The sequence below is a fragment of the Megalobrama amblycephala genome, linkage group LG22 (assembly GCF_018812025.1).
Source record: "Megalobrama amblycephala isolate DHTTF-2021 linkage group LG22, ASM1881202v1, whole genome shotgun sequence".
Lineage (NCBI taxonomy): Eukaryota > Metazoa > Chordata > Actinopteri > Cypriniformes > Xenocyprididae > Megalobrama > Megalobrama amblycephala.
This window is the reverse complement of record NC_063065.1, coordinates 19816236-19835412: the sequence shown is the minus strand read 5'-3', so window position 1 is coordinate 19835412 and position 19177 is coordinate 19816236. Positions and strand designations below refer to the sequence as shown.

General features: G+C 35.5%; 1 protein-coding gene across 4 annotated transcripts in view; it reads left to right on the top strand.

Annotated features, from left to right (window-relative positions):
• Positions 1-19177, top strand: part of dlgap1b (discs, large (Drosophila) homolog-associated protein 1b) — a 174618-nt gene that overhangs the window by 58033 nt on the left and 97408 nt on the right. For all 4 annotated transcript variants that reach the window (XM_048174520.1, XM_048174522.1, XM_048174521.1 and 1 more), the window contains exon 2: positions 11149-11233. The gene's annotated coding sequence lies outside the window, so the exon portion shown is untranslated. The remainder of the gene's footprint in view (positions 1-11148; positions 11234-19177) is intronic.

The following is a 19177-nucleotide window of genomic DNA, read 5'->3' as shown; positions in this document are numbered from 1 at the left end:
CTGTATATTCACTTAAGCCATAACCTACTGTTTGCTAGGATACTCGCCATAATGGGCATGCTAACAATTTTCGTGTGAATTTGTCTGTTCAAGCGCAAGACTTTAAAGAGAACTCCGTATTTGCGCGCTGTCTGAGATAAGTGTGTGCCTGCTTCGGATGAGCCTGCACGCAAATCTTCTCACAGCACACGCGAGTTCTCTTTCGCGTCTTGCTCATGAATGTTTAAAATAGCAAGGCTTAAATGAATTTAGTTTAAACACGTGTGCTGTTCAGGTCTTACCTGCACTTGCGCACTATCAACACTTGGGTGATGACAGCGTAAATATTTAAGCATATGCCACTCGCAGTGAACCAAGTTTATAAAGAGTGACTGTTTTGTCCACGCTTCATGATCATCGCTGTTGTAAGGTACTGGGAAGCCAGAATGCGTATTCATCGACTGAAACATGAAACATGAAACTGATGCATCGTCAGATTTGAGATGAACCTCGGTGCAAGTGCATGCCGAAAATTTTAATATCAGTGGCATATCTGCAGCATATATGCTGATGCAGATATATCTGCGACAGGCTCATATTGGCCGATAAAATCAGCAGACCAATAAATCGGTCAGGCTCTAATTTTAGTAAGAGAATGTTTTATGTAGTTAGTTTATAGTGTTTATATTGACCCTTTTGGTCTATAAATACTCTAAAAACACCTTTCCCATTCTCACTTAATTTGTATACAGTAGTGTAATGTCCAATAGTTGACATACATCAATCACAGGAGAATTCTCTCATATTTGTAATAATTGTAGTTTTTAGAATGTAGTAATTCATGTGTTTATGATGTATTTTCCTTTTTCAGGATGGCACAAGTGAAAATCCTAAAAGGCTTTTAAATGTTGCTAAATAAACAATGAAGGCATTGTAAAAAAAAAAAAAAAAAAAAAAAAAAAAGTTCTTCATAAAACAAAAATCCATAGTTTTAATAAAAATCAACCCCGAGAAAAGGTGAAGAAACACCCATAAAGTATCTTCAATACCTTTCTTGCTCATTTTCTGACTGCGTCTAGTTGTTCTGGTAGAATTACATTAGTATACACTGTAGCTCAGTATCTTGGTTTCTTGTTTCTGTTGAACTTCAGAGGGTGAGTATGCTGATGCATGTTAAAGCGGACAACTCGAGCGTTCAACTTGATCACGAAGATAACACTACTGCACTGTAGATTTCAGATAAGATGTCTTTTTGTTTCCTGTCATGCTGTCCTCCCAGCACTCTCTTTTTTTCCATCCCATCTCTCTTTCTGTATGTTTTGCATAGGTCACAGCCAATTTCTCCACTCTTTTTGAGTGAAGAAATTGTTTGCATAATGATGCATAATTCATGAGGAACTTGAATATGAATGAGTGTGGCAGTGTCATGGCATAAGAGTGAGTTTTTAAGCAGAGTCATAAGGGTCACTAATGCAGCAACCACCTCTTCAAACACGACTGCCTCCAAACATGCCGACTGAAACTCAATCTTCACTTTAGTCTGAGGGTAATCTAAGGTTCATTCGCAATCCTCATTAAATGCACATTAATCGAAAGTGTATTAGTTTTCCTGTTCTCTCAGGGGTCAGGATGAAGGTGTATGTAGAAAAAAAAACAGATGTGGGGCTAGAGGTTGATGTTGTGTGACAGCATGACCTGTGTTGACTTTAGAGTATGTATATATTCAAAAATGGATCTTCCAACATAAATATACCCTGAAATATATATTCACTAAAGTTGAAGTGTGACAGCTACTCCCTGTCTCCCTTTACCTTACGTTAACCCTAACAAGTTAGAAAAACTAAAAGAATTTGAGGCAGTCAGTTGCCTCAATTTTTAAGTTAAGAAATTCAAAGGTTAATCAAGCAGAACTGGTAGATTTTATTTTTTTTGTACTCGTACATTTTAATTGTTCTTAACCTGAAATGTTTGACTACACTAATTCATATATTTAACTTAAAATGTAACCTCAATGTGAACATTTTCATTAATGTAAACTTAGCTAGCTATAATAAGCTCATTCAGAAAATGCTAACTTGCTAATTTGCTAACATGTCAACAATAGAATGGTATAGTTTCTGTTGGATGAGTGCAGCAATATAAAGAATTTAATATACTTGATCTCAAACCAAACTGCAAGCACCACTTGTCACCATGATGACAATTTACCTGGTAACTCTCCAAAAATTGACATTAACATAAACTTTTCTAAATTAGCATAACAAAACATTAATCACAACTAAATCTCCCACTTAACATTAATCTTGCACAAAAAAAAAAAAAAAAAAAAAATTAACAATTATTCTCCCTTTCGTGTGCCATGGGCAAATAGAAATCCCAGCCCAGTTTGTTAAACTTTAGTTCGTCTAAATTAAAAGAAATAAGTTCATAAAACTCAAAACAATGAAACAGTTCAGTTTACTTTAAATATATCAGTTCTGTGAACTTGAAAGAAAAAGAAAGTGCTAAATACTCATAAAAGTTAATTTGACTGAAATAATTTGTTTAATTTAAGTTTGTCCTACTCAAACCAATTAATTTATTTTGAGCATTAAGGGTTTACAGAGTATGAAGTAAGCTAGTATTCCATTATTGTGAGAACAGTGTTTACACAGTCCTCTTGCAAAGCACAATGGTTTTTGGGGCGATATTAGCCCAAAATCATGCACAGATGTACTTTTTGAAAACCCACAGAGAACTGAACACCATCTGGGCACCTTTGACAAACTCTTTCCAATGTACGATGGAACGTACTAATCCTAATCTCACTGTCTGTCCTAGATAGTATGTAGATAGTATCACCCCTTCTGAAAATTTCTTCACTTCATCTCGTTTCAGCATTTCTGTATTTCTCTTATTTATTATGTGAACTGTGCACATGTTTTCAACATTTTCCCAGGCTTCAGGTGCAGCCTGACCTTCAACATTTGTAAGACTTAAGCTCTGTTTAGGCTGTCATGCATTCATCTATAACCACATTTGTGAGAGACCATCAGCCACCTAGTGTGTATAATAGCCATATGCATATAAATAGCTGTTCAACTTTCTATGCATACCATGTGTTGTTGATGTTGATTGAACTTGTTGGTGAGAGCCCACAGCATGCTGACGGGGAGGTGTGAAGCTGGAGTGGATGATGTGTCCCAGCTGAGCGTGAAATTGAAATTGCTCCAAACAGCAGGGGCAAAAAGAGAGTGAGAAAGAAAGACAAAGAGAAACATGCATAGATAGACAGACAGACAGACAGACAGTGGTTACTGACACACTGCTGCCACCGCTGAACTTTGTGAAAAACACTTTGTGTTTTCACAAATTTCACTTTGCGAAAACACACTCAGTTCATCTGTGCCATAGCAGTGTGATCGACAAGTTGAGAGACTGTGAATCAATGGAAGTGATTATCAGATGGTTCCGATAAGTAAAGGTTTTTTGCATCCATATTTGACCTCAAGGCATATAAGTTCCCACGCCCCCTTAGGGAATCCAGGTTAGGAACCGCTGTGTCAGGCTGGAATCTTAAAGGTGCTCTAAGCGATGTCACACATTTTTAGGCCAAAACATTTTTTGTCACATACAGCAAACATCTCCTCACTATCCGCTAGCTGCCTGTCCCCTGAACACACTGTAAAAAAACACGGTCTCTGTAGTCGCCACAAGCTCCAAAAACGGCAATAAAAACAAACTGGTGCAGCCTGGACCACGAAACATAATAAACAAGCTCCAGCCAATAACCAACAAGAATGATTTTAAATGCGCGTTCATGACTGTTTCAGGAAGCACGGAGGGGAGGGGGTGGAGGAGGAGGAGGGAGGGTCTAGCTAGCCTCTGTTTTGTTTGACAACACTTCGAACGTCAACAGGAAGTTACTCCACCCAGGATCGCTTAGAGCACCTTTAAGGTCCAAAATTTTCATACACATTTTTTTGTATTTGTCATTCTAAAAATTCGTCACGCACAGAAACCTAGTCTGATGCTTATTAATTAATCCGTTGTAAAAAATTCACAAAACAATACAAAATGGAGTCTTCAAGCAGTGAGGGTGATTTTGTTGTCTTCTCTCTTCTTAAAAAGAGAAAAAGAAAGAGGAAATATTGGGTCCATCCAATCCTGAGATCGCGTAAAGAGGAAGTAAACTTCCACCTCGTTATCAAGGAGCTGCGGGAGTATCCCGAGTGATTCAAAATTTACTTCAGAATGTCAGTGGCTCACTTTAATTCTTTGCTAGTGCACTTTGTTTGTCACACAGTGGATCAACTTGTCAGACGGCATTCTGGTTTTTGGCATGCGCTTGTACGGTGGCTCTGAATTGTCAAAGCACCTCTCAAAATGCTCGCTACGGATGAGAAAACTGAAAATTGAACACGATCCAAATTTGTTTTATGATGGATGAAAGTTTCGGAGGCAGTGTGTAAAAGTGATTGACACAACATGAGGTCATATTTATTTTTTGAAGTGCAGAAATTTTGGACGAAAATTTCGGACTCAGTGTGCAAAGACCTTTACACTGCTATTTTGAACTGATCATCAGAACAAAACAAAGCCCTACAACTGCCAATACTTCGTCCTTACTTAAACCACCATCTGTTTAACTCACCCTCTGTTTCACCTTGGGATGACCAAACATTCACCATTTGCAGCTGTTGTCTTTCGTTGTTACATATTTATGAAATGTTGTTCATTTGAATGACCCCAGAGGTGAAGCTGCATTAAAAAAAAAGCAAATTAAACTAAAAAAATTTTCACATTAAAAGTAAGAAATATCATATAATAACAATGTGCAGATAATTACAGATAATATGATGTTAAGAACTGCAGTTGGTTTTATAGTTTTGCCCAATATAGTTAGTTGCTAAAGAAGCCAAAGAATCAATGCACAGCGACAAGTGACAGCCCATCTGGAACAGTGTATGTGAGTGACAGAGACTTGATGCCACTCAAAGCATTTTGCTCCACTCCATTTCCACTCAGGGTTTTCCATTTCACATTTCCTATCCACCTTATTTTTAAGGCAAGGCAATTTTATTTATATAGCACATTTTAATTCAAAGTGCTTTACATAAAGAGGAAACAAATACATAAAATTTAAAAATGGAATGCATAAGAAATAAAATAAAAACAAAATGCATTAAAAATTTAATAAAAACAAGAAAAAGAATTAAAAGATTAAAAAATATGATACATATAAAATAAAGTGCAATCAGTTCGGACACATCACAGTGCTCAGTCAGTAAATGCACAGCTAAACAGATATGTTTTGAGTCTGGATCTGAATGTAACTACTGTTGGAGCACATCTGATCTCTTCAGGAAGCTGGTTCCAGCTGCGGCTGGTGTAACAGCTAAAAGCAGACTCTCCTTGCTTTGAGTGAACCCTTGGATCTGTTTATATTCCATGAGCATATCTGCAGTGTAGTGAGGTCCTAGGCCATTGAGTGATTTATAACCAGTAACAGTACTTTAAAATCAATTCTAAATGCAACTGGAAGCCAGTGCAAGGACCTGAGGATTGGTGTGATATGTTCATATTTTCTGGTTCTGCTCAGAATCCTGGCAGCAGCGTTCTGTACGAGCTGCAGCTGTCTTATAGTCTTTTTGGGAAGGCCAGTGAGGCCATATTACAATAATCCACCCTGCTGGTGATGAAAGCATGAACAAGTTTCTCTAAGTCTTGACTGGAGACAAAGCATTTAATTCTTGCAATATTTTTGAGATGAAATTAATAATATTCAGATGAACTGTAATAAAGCGCTCTCACCTTCATTACTGCCGTATCCAGTATCACTCTGGAGACTGTAAGCTGGATCACGAACAGTTTACTGATCTATCGTTGAGTTTTAGCACAACCTCTGTTTTTATTGTCCCTTTTTATTGACATTCGTTCACAAAGAAGTCCGGTGTGAAATGATTCACGTAGACACAAACGAATTTCGGTAGAGTTGAGGGAGCATTTTCGAGTGGCTCAGATTTAGGGAGTAAATGGAAAGAGATATGTGGATTAATCCATCCAGCTACAGAACACCTAAACGCTTCGGAGACATTCTCGTCAGTGCAGCAATGGCGAACTGTGTAAATTTGCTGTGAACTCGCTCAGGGCGGTTCTATGTTAAAACGGCAGTGTCTGTCAACATTCGTGGGCGGGGCCTGTGGATAATGTGATGTCACATTGCCAGGGCTCTGGAAATGGCTTGTTCTGAGACACTGCTTATGATTTATGGGGATTAAAAAAAAGGAGTGGTTGGATTTTTATCATTATAGGATGGTTGTGTACACACACTGCCAACACACATTTATAGCCAAACACCATGAAAAAGTGAATTTTGCATAATAGGTCCCTTTTAAAACTATTGCACGGATCCAATATACTGTTACACATGTTTACTTTCTCAGCTGTTTACATTCACTTTAGACATAACCGACTATGTTTACTAGGATATTCACCAAGACAGGCATTTTGACATAATTTTGTGTGAAATTAGTTCAAGCGCAAGACGTTAAAGAGAACTCAATTCAGTATTCACGCGCTGTCAGATGTGTCTTTCTGGGCACGTGCTTCGGATGTGCACACAAAACTTCTCGCATAGCGAGTTATCTTTTGCGTCTTTTTGCACTTGAATGTTTAAATTGGCAAGGCTTAAAAACATGCTCAAATGATAAACTTTCATGGCGACGCAGCACTGGTCCGATCGGGACAGTGACAATTCTGTCAACAAGCCTTACATGTGCTCTCTCTTTCTCTCTTAAGTTGAGTGCGTGTGTGACAGAGGGCGCTTCCACTCTGCTCGCATACACTGTCTGGAATGCAGTGAACGATTGATTAAGCCAATCAACTTAGAGGACGGGAAGGAACTTATGTAATAGTCCATATAGTTTTTTTTTTTTTTTTTTTCATGGTTAAAGGGATAGTTCACCCAAAAATGAAAATTTGATGTTTATCTGCTTACCCCCAGCGCATCCAAGATGTAGGTGACTTTGTTTCCTCAGTAGAACACAAATGATGATTTTTAACTCCAACCGTTGCCGTCTGTCAGTCAAATAATGCTAGTGGATGGGAACTTCTACTATAAGAGTAAATAAAACTTGCATAGACAAGTCCAAATTAAACCCTGCGGCTCATGACGACACATTGATGTCCTAAGACACAAAACGATCGGTTTGTGCGATAAACCGAACAGTATTTATATCATTTTTTAACTCTAATACAACACTATGTCCAACCGCATGCAGCACTCATTAGTAAGGTCTGATCGCGCTCTGACAGCGGCAGTGATGTCTCGCTCTCATTGAAGTATATGCGCGAGACATCACTGCCGCTGTCAGAGCGCGATCAGACCAAATGAATCGAGTGATGAATGCAGTTGGACATAGTGGTGTATTAGAGGTAAAAAATGTTATAAATACTGTTCGGTTTCTCGCACAAACCGATCGTTTCATGGACATCAGTGTGTCGTCACGAGCCGCAGGGTTTAATTTGGACTTGTCTATGCATGTTTTATTTACTCTTATAGTAGAAGTTCCCATCCACTAGCATTATTTGACTGACAGACGGCAACGGTTGGAGTCAAAAATCATCATTTGTGTTCTACTGAAGAAACAAAGTCACCTACATCTTGGATGCCCTGGGAGTAAGCAGATAAACATCAAATTTTCATTTTTGGGTGAACTATCCATTTAAATAAGGTTTCTCTTCTTCCTTGTAATTAGGGCTTTGTGTTATTTCTGATGTGCAATATATTCTTTATTCAACATAAAGAACACATATTATTTATTACTTATTTACGTGTATTTTTGTATGTGGGTGCACTTGAATGACTAAATTTCGTTGTGCAGCTGTACAGTGACAATAAAGTTTTCTATTCTATTCTATTCTATATATCACTGCAGGTGGTACCGGGAACTTAAGCTACACGTGTACTCAGTCTGGAGCTTGAACTCATGAACAGTGTCTTTCAAAGGATTCGGATAGGCATAAAATGAAAGGTTCACATTAGTTCTTTCCTGGATGGTGTGTTCTCTCTTTTTCTGTCTGCCTATCTCTTTCATGTTTTACCCCTCACTTCTGTCCCTGGCGAGAGCATTTGGAAGCTGAACTGTCAGTTTGTTGCTTTGATTTTCTCAGTGTGCAAGCCTAGCCCACAGACAGCCTTCTGCTGTACTCACAAACACACACACATGAATGCTACATGAATAAATAGAGCACCAAACCGCTGAAATTGCTCAAATGTTCAAAGCTACATGGATTTATTCATGGTCGACTCAGCTGTGTGAACAGCTTTAGGTCAATGAAAAAACGGCTTTGCTTCATTGCCTGATAGCGGAGCATGTCAAGATGTAAAAATCATAACATCAATCTTAACATCTCCTCTTTTGGTTATAGTAGTAAAAGTGTAAGCATACACAAACACGTACAGTCACACATATTTATAATAAGGTCCTTAGTGCCTGCAGAGAGCCTCATAAATCATTTAATTGTTATATAAATCATTGTAATGGTGTGTGTGCAGGGGCATAGCAAATGTCTCAGAACTGAAGGGGACAGAATATGCACCAAAACTCGCTTATGGCTTGTTTATTGTTATCTTATTTGTACCTACTTGTAGGTCATGTGCAAAATATCATGTGCAAAATATGCTTTCGGCAATGAATACTGATTATAAATTATGGTGTACATATAGTATTGATTATAAATTATAGTTATATAGAACAAATTATTAGGGCTGCACGATTTATAACATTGAACTTAAACGCGATTATCGCTTAAACGCGATTCTTAGTGTGATTATGAAATCCCAAAGGCTGCGATTACTTTTTTTTATGCGCAGATTGTCAATGAAGTATGGCTCCAAATGCTAATCCATCTGAAATCAATGTGAGTTTGAGTCGCTTATAATGTACATTTGAAAGGCAACACACGTCATGCAATATGACGCATGTTATCTACTTCTGCGGCAGGGCATATTTGGAGTTTCTGCACAAGAGCGCCCTCTGCATTTACTTCTGATCACAGAGCCGTACAGCTCTGACAAGCTGCGCGTAAAATAATCGCAGCCTTTGCCAAATCGCATGCGGTTTAATCGTGATAAATCATGCAGCCCTACTTATTATTTGTTTGATATTACATTATATTATACACTAGCTTTCAAAAGTTCGGGGTCGTAAATATTTTTTAATGTTAGTGAAAGAAGTCTCTTACCCTAGCAAGGATGCATATATTTCATCAAAAATACAGTAAAAAATTAATATTCAAAGTCCCTTTAAGGCAAGTAATTTCACTCTGCGGCAATCTTTGAAACGCCTCTTGGGTAGCTATTTCAGCAATGCAAGTACAGCTTTGAATGGGAAAACATCAAATTCTCCAAAGCTGTTCAACAAGTTTACAATAAAATTAAATCTTTGAAATCACTAATGAATCTGACAACAACTGTCTCATGAGTTTTGTTTCTAATCATTCAAATCATGACTTTTTTAAAGGCTGGACCAGCCAATGCGCATGTGCTGTCATAAGTGCATCTCAGAATACTGACTGTTTCTATAGACCTTATGTAGCCCCGCCCCTTTTCAGCGTTGCGCTCGTTGTCTTTTGACTTCCGGTTTGTATTTCCACAGCGATATTACATTTATGAATGAACTGCTCGTTTTAAAATCTTCCCGACCTACTGACATTTGTTAAGACATCTGCTTTAAACATAACAATGCTCATGATAACTTTCATTAACTCTACAACAAGTAAATCCACTTAACCAACTAATTATTCTTTGACAGCGATGCCATAGAAATGTACCAAGTTACCGCAAAACGGAAGTTCAAAGACAATTTTATAAAGATGGCGGCGCGCTTGTTTCTCTGGTAAATAAGGTCTATAGCAATCGGAGCTTCTAACGACAGCTGCAGTGACGCAATGACTTTGGCGATTGGCTCTTTTATTTAGAAGGCGGGACTTATTCTTCCATATTGCACGTTGCACTTTCTCCCATTCATAGTAATATGAGTGCATGTCTTTGTATATTTAAAGTCTTTGTGAATATTGTGAAATTATTTAATATTAAAATTGTTCTACTTTAATATATTTTAAAATGTAATTTATTGTTGTGATGGCAAAGTATTCTTTGGTGAATAGAAAGTTCAAAAGAACAGCATTTATTTGAAACACAATAAGTTTCATTAGTTAACATTAGTTAACATTAACGAATAATGAACTGCACTTATACAGCATTTATTAATCTTTGTTAATGTTAATTTCAACATTTACTAATACATTATTAAAATCTTGTTAACATTAGTTAATGCACTGTGAACTAACATGAACAAACAATGAACAACTGTATTTTCATGAACTAACATTAACAAAGATTAGTAAATACAGTAACAAATGAATTGCTCGTTTAGTTCATGTTAGTTAATACATTAATACATAACTAATGTTTAATTCATGAACCTTATTGTAAAGTGTTACCGAAATCTTTTGTAACTTTATTCTTGTCTCTACTGTCACTTTCAACTTATCAATTTAATGCATGCTGAATAAAAATTCAAAACCTTTGAATGGTGAATATTGAGAAATTAATGTTAAAAAAAAAACAAAACAAAACATGAAGACAGAAATGATCTATTGCTTTGTAAAAAATATTAATGGTTAAACATCAGAAGTGCTGGGTAGTAACTAATTACATGTAATCTGAATGATATAATTCCAATACCACTACCACAAAATTTTCCTTTCTAAAAAAGCCTACTGTATTTAAAAAAAAGAGCCTAAAAGTGTTCAAATCAATGTGATAAATAAATAAGATTATATTACCTTAAATGTGTAATGGATTACATTACAAACTACAATTTTTGTCATGTAATTTGGAATCAGTAACTGATTACAATTTGTAAGTAATCTACCCAGCACTGGTCATCAGTCTCAGACAACCATGTCCAGTGAAATGTAATGTCTGTATTTAGATAATACACAATTGCTAGCTGAAGAACATAACATGCCCATTGCCTGATGAGAAATGCAGGGGACAAATTTTAGGTTTATCAAAGGTGTGGAGGACAAATCCCTCATACATATTTTACCTTCAAAGTAACTTTTCACATGGGGTCTCATGCATTTTGTGCTGTTTTTTTCTTTCTTTTTCTATTTCAGTGCGACAGACGTCCTGCATGGAGGACATGAGGAAAGAATTAAACACAACTAGGAAAAGGATGAGTAAAAAGAGAGAATAAATCAGGTGAGTTTGTGGATGTGTTTGACATGTGTCTTTGTGAATCCATTCTTTGCTTATCATTGTTAAAATTGCTGAAACATTTGCTCCATAGATATTCTGGAGTGGAGCGATTCAAGATTCTACGTCAGAACACCGTCTCATTATTGGCCGGCTCCTGCGTCAGCATCACACGCATACGTCGTGGTGCTCACGTGTAAAGCGTCGGCCAGTAATGAGACGGTGTTCTGATGTAGAACCTGAAGCGCTGCACTAACTATACAACATAAACAGTGTATGAGAATGACACGGAAGAGAAGAAATTGTTGAATAAAGTCGTTATTTTTGTTTTGTTTTTGTGCACAAAATGTATTCTCGTTGCTTCATAACATTAAGGTTGAACCACCCTAGTCACGTTGACTATTTTAACATAGACTTTGCTACCTTTCTGGGCCTCAAGAAGTGCAATGACATTGATGCCTATGTGTGGTTCACCGACTGTTACGTAACAGTCGGGGTGTACGCCCCCAATATTTGCATATGCCAGCCCATGTTCAAAACATTAGACAAGGGCAGGACGTCTGGATGTGCACAGCTGAATCGCCAGACTAGGTAAGCAAGCAAGAACAATAGTGAAAAATGGCAGATGGAGCGATAATAACTGACATGATCCATGATAACATGATATTTTTAGTGATATTTGTAAACTGTCTTTCTAAATGTTTCGTTAGCATGTTGTTAATGTACTGTTAAATGTGGTTAAAGTTCCCATCGTTTCTTACTGTATTCATGGAGACAAGAGCCGTCGTTATTTTTATTATTAAACACAATTACAGTCTTTATAATTCATAAACACAACTTCATTCTTTTTAAATCTCTCCAACAGTGTAGCATTAGCCGTTAGCCACGGATCACAGCCTCAAATTCATTCAGAATCAAATGTAAACATCCAAATAAATACAATACTCACATAATCCGATGCATGCATGCAGTATGCATGACAAACACTTTGTAAAGATCCATTTTGAGGGTTATATTAGCTGTGTAAACTTTGTTTATGCACTGTTTAAGGCATGTGCGAGCTCTGTGGGCGGGGAGCGTGAGCATTTAAAGGGGCCGCAACATGAATCGGCGCATTTCTAATTATGCCCCAAAATAGGCAGTTAAAAAAATTAATTTAAAAAAATCTATGGGGGTATTTTGAGCTGAAACTTCACAGACACATTCAGGGGACACCTTAGACTTATATTACATCTTGTAAAAAAACGTTCAATGGCACCTTTAATTTGTGTTCTGAAGATGAATGAAGGTCTTACAGGTTTGGAACGACATGAGGGTGAGTAATTAATGACAGAAATTTCATTTTTGGGTGAACTAACCCTTTAAGTCTGTAGTAGTATGTGTTCATTCACTCATATCTGATATCACACAAATATTACTTCATAAGTGATGTCGGAATATTATTAATTATAATAATTTGTTGTACAGCAGTGAGATTTCCAAGAGCAGGTGTTCCTGTGTCCGTGATCATTGATTTTCTTGAAATTGGGCAGTGTGGGGAAGTCCTGAACTAGAACCATGATGGTGTTATAGCATGAAATTTATTTCAGTACCCCATCTGGGTACACACACACACAGAGAGAGAGAGAGAGAGAGAGAGAGAGGCTCTAGTAGTTTTATAACTGCCTGTGAAACTCTAAAATTTGGTGGCAGAGCAGCTGTTCTGCCAAAGGAATTGATCAGACGACTGCAGACCTAAATGTGCTGAACACTGCCTCACACACCCACAGTCTTATTAGAAGAAAGAACATCTCACATCTACCTGATGTAAGCTGAAGCACACTGAACGAGATTTTTAATTAACTGCCATCCAAAACACACACTCAAACATACACACCCACCTGAGGGTTAAATTGACCCAGAATGTTCCATAACAGCATTCCAGCACCTTCGACTGAAAAAAGAAAACAAATACTGGCAGTTTGTTTGTCTACGGAAGAGGATTAGGGCCAAGCAATAATAAAAAAATAAAATCATCTCGAGATTAAAGTTATTAAATTTCGAGAAAAAAGTCAAGATAAAATGTTGAGAATAAAGTCATTAAATTATGAGGAAAAAAATCGTTAAATTACGAGAACAAATTCGTTAAATTACTCGTAATTTAAATATTTCTCGTAATTTAATGACTTTATTATCATAATTTAATGACTTTATTCTCAACATTTTATCTTGACTTTTTTCTCGAAATTTAACATTTTTTTCATAATTTAACGAATTTGTTCTCGTAATTTAACGACTTTTTTCTCGTAATTTAATGACTTTATTCTCAACATTTTATCTCGACTTTTTTCTTGAAATTTAACGAGTTTTTTCTCGTAATTTAATTAGTTTATTCTCAACATTTTATTTCGACTTTTTTGTCAAAATTTTACGAGTTTTTTCTCGAAATTTAACAACTTTAATCTTGTTAAATTTCTTTAAAAGTCGAGATAAAATGTTGAGAATAAAGTCATTAAATTATGAGAAAAAAGTTGTTAAATTACGAGAACAAATTTGTTAAATTACGAATTTGTTCTCATAATTTAACGACTTTTTTTCTCGTAATTTAATGACTTTATTCTCATAATTTAACGAATTTGTTCTCGTAATTTAACGACTTTTTTCTCGTAATTTAATGAGTTTATTCTCAACATTTTATCTCGACTTTTTTCTCCTAATTTAACGGCATTTTTCTCATAATTTAACAAATTTGTTCTCGTAATTTAACGACTTTTTTCTCCGTAATTTAATGACTTTATTCTCAACATTTTATCTCGACTTTTTTCTTGAAATTTAACGAGTTTTTTCTCGTAATTTATTCTCAACGTTTTATTTAGACTTTTTTCTCAAAATTTAACAAGTTTTTTCTCGAAATTTAACAACTTTAATCTCGTTAAATTTCTTTAAAAGTCGAGATAAAATGTTGAGAATAAAGTCATTAAATTATGAGAAAAAAGTTTTTTGTTCTCATAATTTAACGACTTTTTTTCTCGTAATTTAATGACTTTATTCTCATAATTTAATGAATTTGTTCTCGTAATTTAACAACTTTTTTCTCATAATTTAATGACTTTATTCTCAACATTTTATCTCGACTTTTTTCTTGAAATTTAACGAGTTTTTTCTCGTAATTTAATTAGTTTATTCTCAACATTTTATTTCGACTTTTTTCTCAAAATTTTACGAGTTTTTTCTCGAAATTTAACAACTTTAATCTCTTTAAATTTCTTTAAAAGTCGAGATAAAATGTTGAGAATAAAGTCATTAAATTATGAGAAAAAAGTTGTTAAATTACGAGAACAAATTTGTTAAATTACGAATTTGTTCTCATAATTTAACGACTTTTTTTCTCGTAATTTAATGACTTTATTCTCATAATTTAACGAATTTGTTCTCGTAATTTAACGACTTTTTTCTCGTAATTTAATGAGTTTATTCTCAACATTTTATCTCGACTTTTTTCTCCTAATTTAACGGCATTTTTCTCATAATTTAACAAATTTGTTCTCGTAATTTAACGACTTTTTTCTCGTAATTTAATGACTTTATTCTCAACATTTTATCTCGACTTTTTTCTTGAAATTTAACAAGTTTTTTCTCGTAATTTAATGAGTTTATTCTCAACATTTTATTTAGACTTTTTTCTCAAAATGTAATGAGTTTTTTCTCGAAATTTAACAACATTAATCTCGTTAAATTTCTTTAAAAGTCGAGATAAAATGTTGAGAATAAAGTCATTAAATTATGAGAAAAAAGTTGTTAAATTACGAGAACAAATTCGTTAAATTACGAATTTGTTCTCATAATTTAACGACTTTTTTTCTCGTAATTTAATGACTTTATTCTCATAATTTAATGAATTTGTTCTCGTAATTTAACAACTTTTTTCTCATAATTTAATGACTTTATTCTCAACATTTTATCTCGACTTTTTTCTCGAAATTTAACGATTTTTTTTCGCGTAATTTAAGCGAGTTTATTCTCAACATTTTATCTCGACTTTTTTCTCGTAATTTAACGGCATTTTTCTCATAATTTAACAAATTTGTTCTCGTAATTTAACGACTTTTTTCTCAAAATTTAACGAGTTTTTTCTCGAAATTTAACAACTTTAATGTCGAGATGGTTTTATTTTTTTTAATTATTGCTTGGCCCTAATCCTCTTCTTCAAATCCTAGTTTGTCAGTCCATTCCAAATCCTGCATGTTTTTGTTTGATCTTTACTAGAAAAAATATACAGAACTCACAAAACAATGTCAACATCAATTGATTTTTGGGTCCGCACACCTCCAAAATCCCAATTTAACTCCTGTAGCCAGCCCAAATTTAAATTCTTTCTATAATATATTTATTAGGACTGTCAATGTAATACAGTAATTTACTGCAATGCAATCAACATATTAGAATGATTTCAGAAGGATCATTTGACATTGAAGACTGAAGTAATGACTGCACAAAATTCAGCTTTGTCATCACAGGAATAAATTACATTTTAAAATATATTAAAGTAGAAAGCAGTTATTTTAAATTGTAATATTATTTTACAATTTTTACTGTATTTTAATTAAATAAATACCTTTTTATAAGAGACTATACTGTACACACTAGTTATATAAGTATATAACACTAGAGGACTTTGAGCTTTGAGACACAAAGGATTATTTTAAGATTTTTTTTTGTGTCTGTGTGCGCATCAGTAGTTCTGAGGATGTCTCATGCTAACAGCTTCTATCAGCCTGTCTGCTGTCTGTCTCTAATAGAACTGGAGACTCGCGCTGGCAGGTAGGAAGCCCAGAGAACAGGATTAGAGGATACAGGAGAAGTCACACTGTGAAGTCAGCTTCACTTCATTGTCTGAGATCAGACTAACCTTTGTGCTGCCGGGTCTTTGCTTTTACAGTCGCTATGGCAGCGGCCTGACTGCAGCAAGGGATGCTAGGATGCTGTTTTGTGAGCTGCAGCAAAAGAATCAGTGGCTTTTATGATGATTTTAGTCACTGTTATATTGCACACAGACACACACATAGTGTTCCAACAATAGCTGCATGAACCCAAGCACCTCTGTCAGTGCAATACTATAAGGGAACGTATCTCTGCTGACGCTCAATATGAGCTGCTTCTGTATCAGGTTTATGATTTGTGTATGATTTCCCATCATGATGTGAGGCCACAACTTTTTTCTTAATTGAATATATCAGTTATTTCTTTGATTATTTGCTGTCTTTCAAACAGGATCTAAATTAAATATATGTGTATATTGTGTATGATATAACATTCAGTAAACTGGAACTTTGCACTCAATTTAGGCATGTAGAAAGGAAAGCTCTAACTTTATAAGTAAAATTTTATATTTGTTAAATTTACAAACAGTCTTCAGATAGTAGAGTTTTTAAAGATGTAAAACATTGTAATATTTAATCACAGTTTTGAGCACATTTGAAAGGTATGAAATTGAGTAAAATCTATAAAAAAGTAAAGATGTGTAAATATGTTTTATATTAATTCTTTGATTAAGAGAAAGTTCAATGAACAGCATTTATTTGCATTTATTACATTTATTATTATCAATTTAATGCATCCTTGATGAATAAAAATATTAATCCTATTTTTTACCTCAAATGTTTTAATGGTATCATTGTTTCTACAAAAAAATGTTAAGCAGCAAAAACTGTTTTCAACATTGATAATAATAAATGTTTCTTGAGCACCAAATCATCATATTAGAATGATTTCTGGAGGATCATGTGACACTGAAGACTGGAGTAATTGCTGCTGAAAATTCTGATTTGCCATCACAAGAATAAATTACATTTTTTGTATTTATTAAAATAGAAAACAATTATTTTAAAGGTCCAGTGTGTAATATTTAGAAGGATCTACAGAAATGCAATATAATATACATAATTATGTTTTCAGTAATGTATAAAGACCTTACATAATGAACCGTAACGTTTTTATTACCTTAGAATGAGCCATTTCTCTCTACATACACCACGGGTCCCCTTACATGGAAATCGTCATTTTGTTCCGCCATGTTTCTACAGCAGCCCTAAATGGACAAACTCCTCTACAGAGCACGTTTCGTCACTATGTTGTTGTTTTTGGTCTTCTTTGTTGGTGTTTTTAGAGGCAGCTTGCATCGTCACTATGTTGAATACGCACAAAGAAGAAGAAGTAGTAGTCGTCGTCGTCGTCTGGTTTATTAGAAGCAGAGACCGTTCTTTGTTAGTAGTAAGAAGAAAAGTTAAATTTGAACAAATGGAGGACCACGCGTAATATTTTGCACAAGAGCCGACAGAACATCAAGCTTCGTCGTCAGAGAAGCGAAAACATGATGCAGCCAGGTAAAGTCGGGACAGACGATGGCAGAAATCCAAAGATGAACAAGTAACAATATTAGCAATAACATATCATGAGTGGTTCGGAGCGCCAAAGTCGCGTTATTTCTGCAGTTTAGCAGTTTGACACGTGATCCGAATCATGATTAGACACAAAAGATTCATAACGCTCCGAAGCTTCCTGAAGCAGTGTTTTGAAATTGGCCATCACTATACAAGTCGTTTTTTTTTTTTTTTTGTGGCGCGCCAAAAATATTCTCGTCGCTTAATAATATCAATATTGAAACACTGTACTCACATGAACTGATTTAAATATGTTTTTAGTACATTAATGGATCTTGAGAGAGGAAATGTCATTGCTGGCTTTGCAAGCCTCACTGAGCCATCGGATTTCAACAAAAATATCTTAATTTGTGTTCCGAAGATGAACGAAGGTCTTAAGGGTGTAGAACAGCATGAGGGCGAGTAATAAATGACGTTATTTTCATTTTTGGGTGAACTAACCCTTTAAGTAAATATAATTTCTTAATTTACCTTTGTAAAGAAACCTCATTGCTTGACTGGCTAGTCTTTTCTGTCTCAGATGACGACATCTTTGTCCTGTGTAGGCCACCGTAGCTTTTCTATTTGCTTCAAAAGGGAGGGGTGAGCGGTGGACTGAGCCATTGGTTGCAATTCGCAACCTCACAGCTAGATGCTGCTAAAATTTACGCACTGAACATTTAAATTGTAATAATATTTCTCAATATTACTGTTTTTACTGTATTTTTTTATTAAATAAATGCAGCCTTGCTGAGCATAAGAGAGAGTAATGTTTCAAACTTTTGACAGGTACTGTATTTCAGTAAATACATACAGATACGTCATACGTCATGCACGGAACCACTACTATAACACCCACGTCTAAAAAACCTCTGTAATAAACACAGAGATGTTAGTCCCATCTGAATTGATAAATGAAATCACAGACATCGGGCGATTAAAAAAAAAAATAGTCCAATTCGAATAGGGCTATAATTTCGTTTTGCCTTTTGGTTCATGTGGAGCAGTCAAGCATAATCCAATGTAACCAAAGACATGGAATCATCACAGGACCTGAAAACTGATCTGTGGGTATTAAACACTTTACAGCTCACACCATTATCCAGAGTGGCTTTCTGTAGTCGGATCTCTAAAGGCCGAGCGCTGTCCTGCCTGCCAGAAAACCAGATTTGGTGCCCCAGCTTTGATGTTAAAAGTCTCATCGCTCGACTCTAACTGATGCTTTTTTTAAAGAGCTGTAATATGCACTGAATCCAGCGCAGTGAGAAACAGACCCATCTGATGCACAGACTGTGCTCTGGGAACTGGGGCTGGAGTTTAGGAAGAAAGAAACAGTAGTCGGAGCACCGCGTTCGGAATATCAATTGGTCTGGCGGGGTTAATGTTTAACACACCACTGCCAAGGAAAATTCAATTGCTTCCACAAAATGGGTGATATTTGAAAAGAAGCCTCAAGGAAGACTTCAAAGAGCATCAGCTCAGCAGTGTCTCCACGGATACCGAGTCAATGGGAGTGAATGAGAGGGATGAAGACATGGTAATTTAGGTAGAT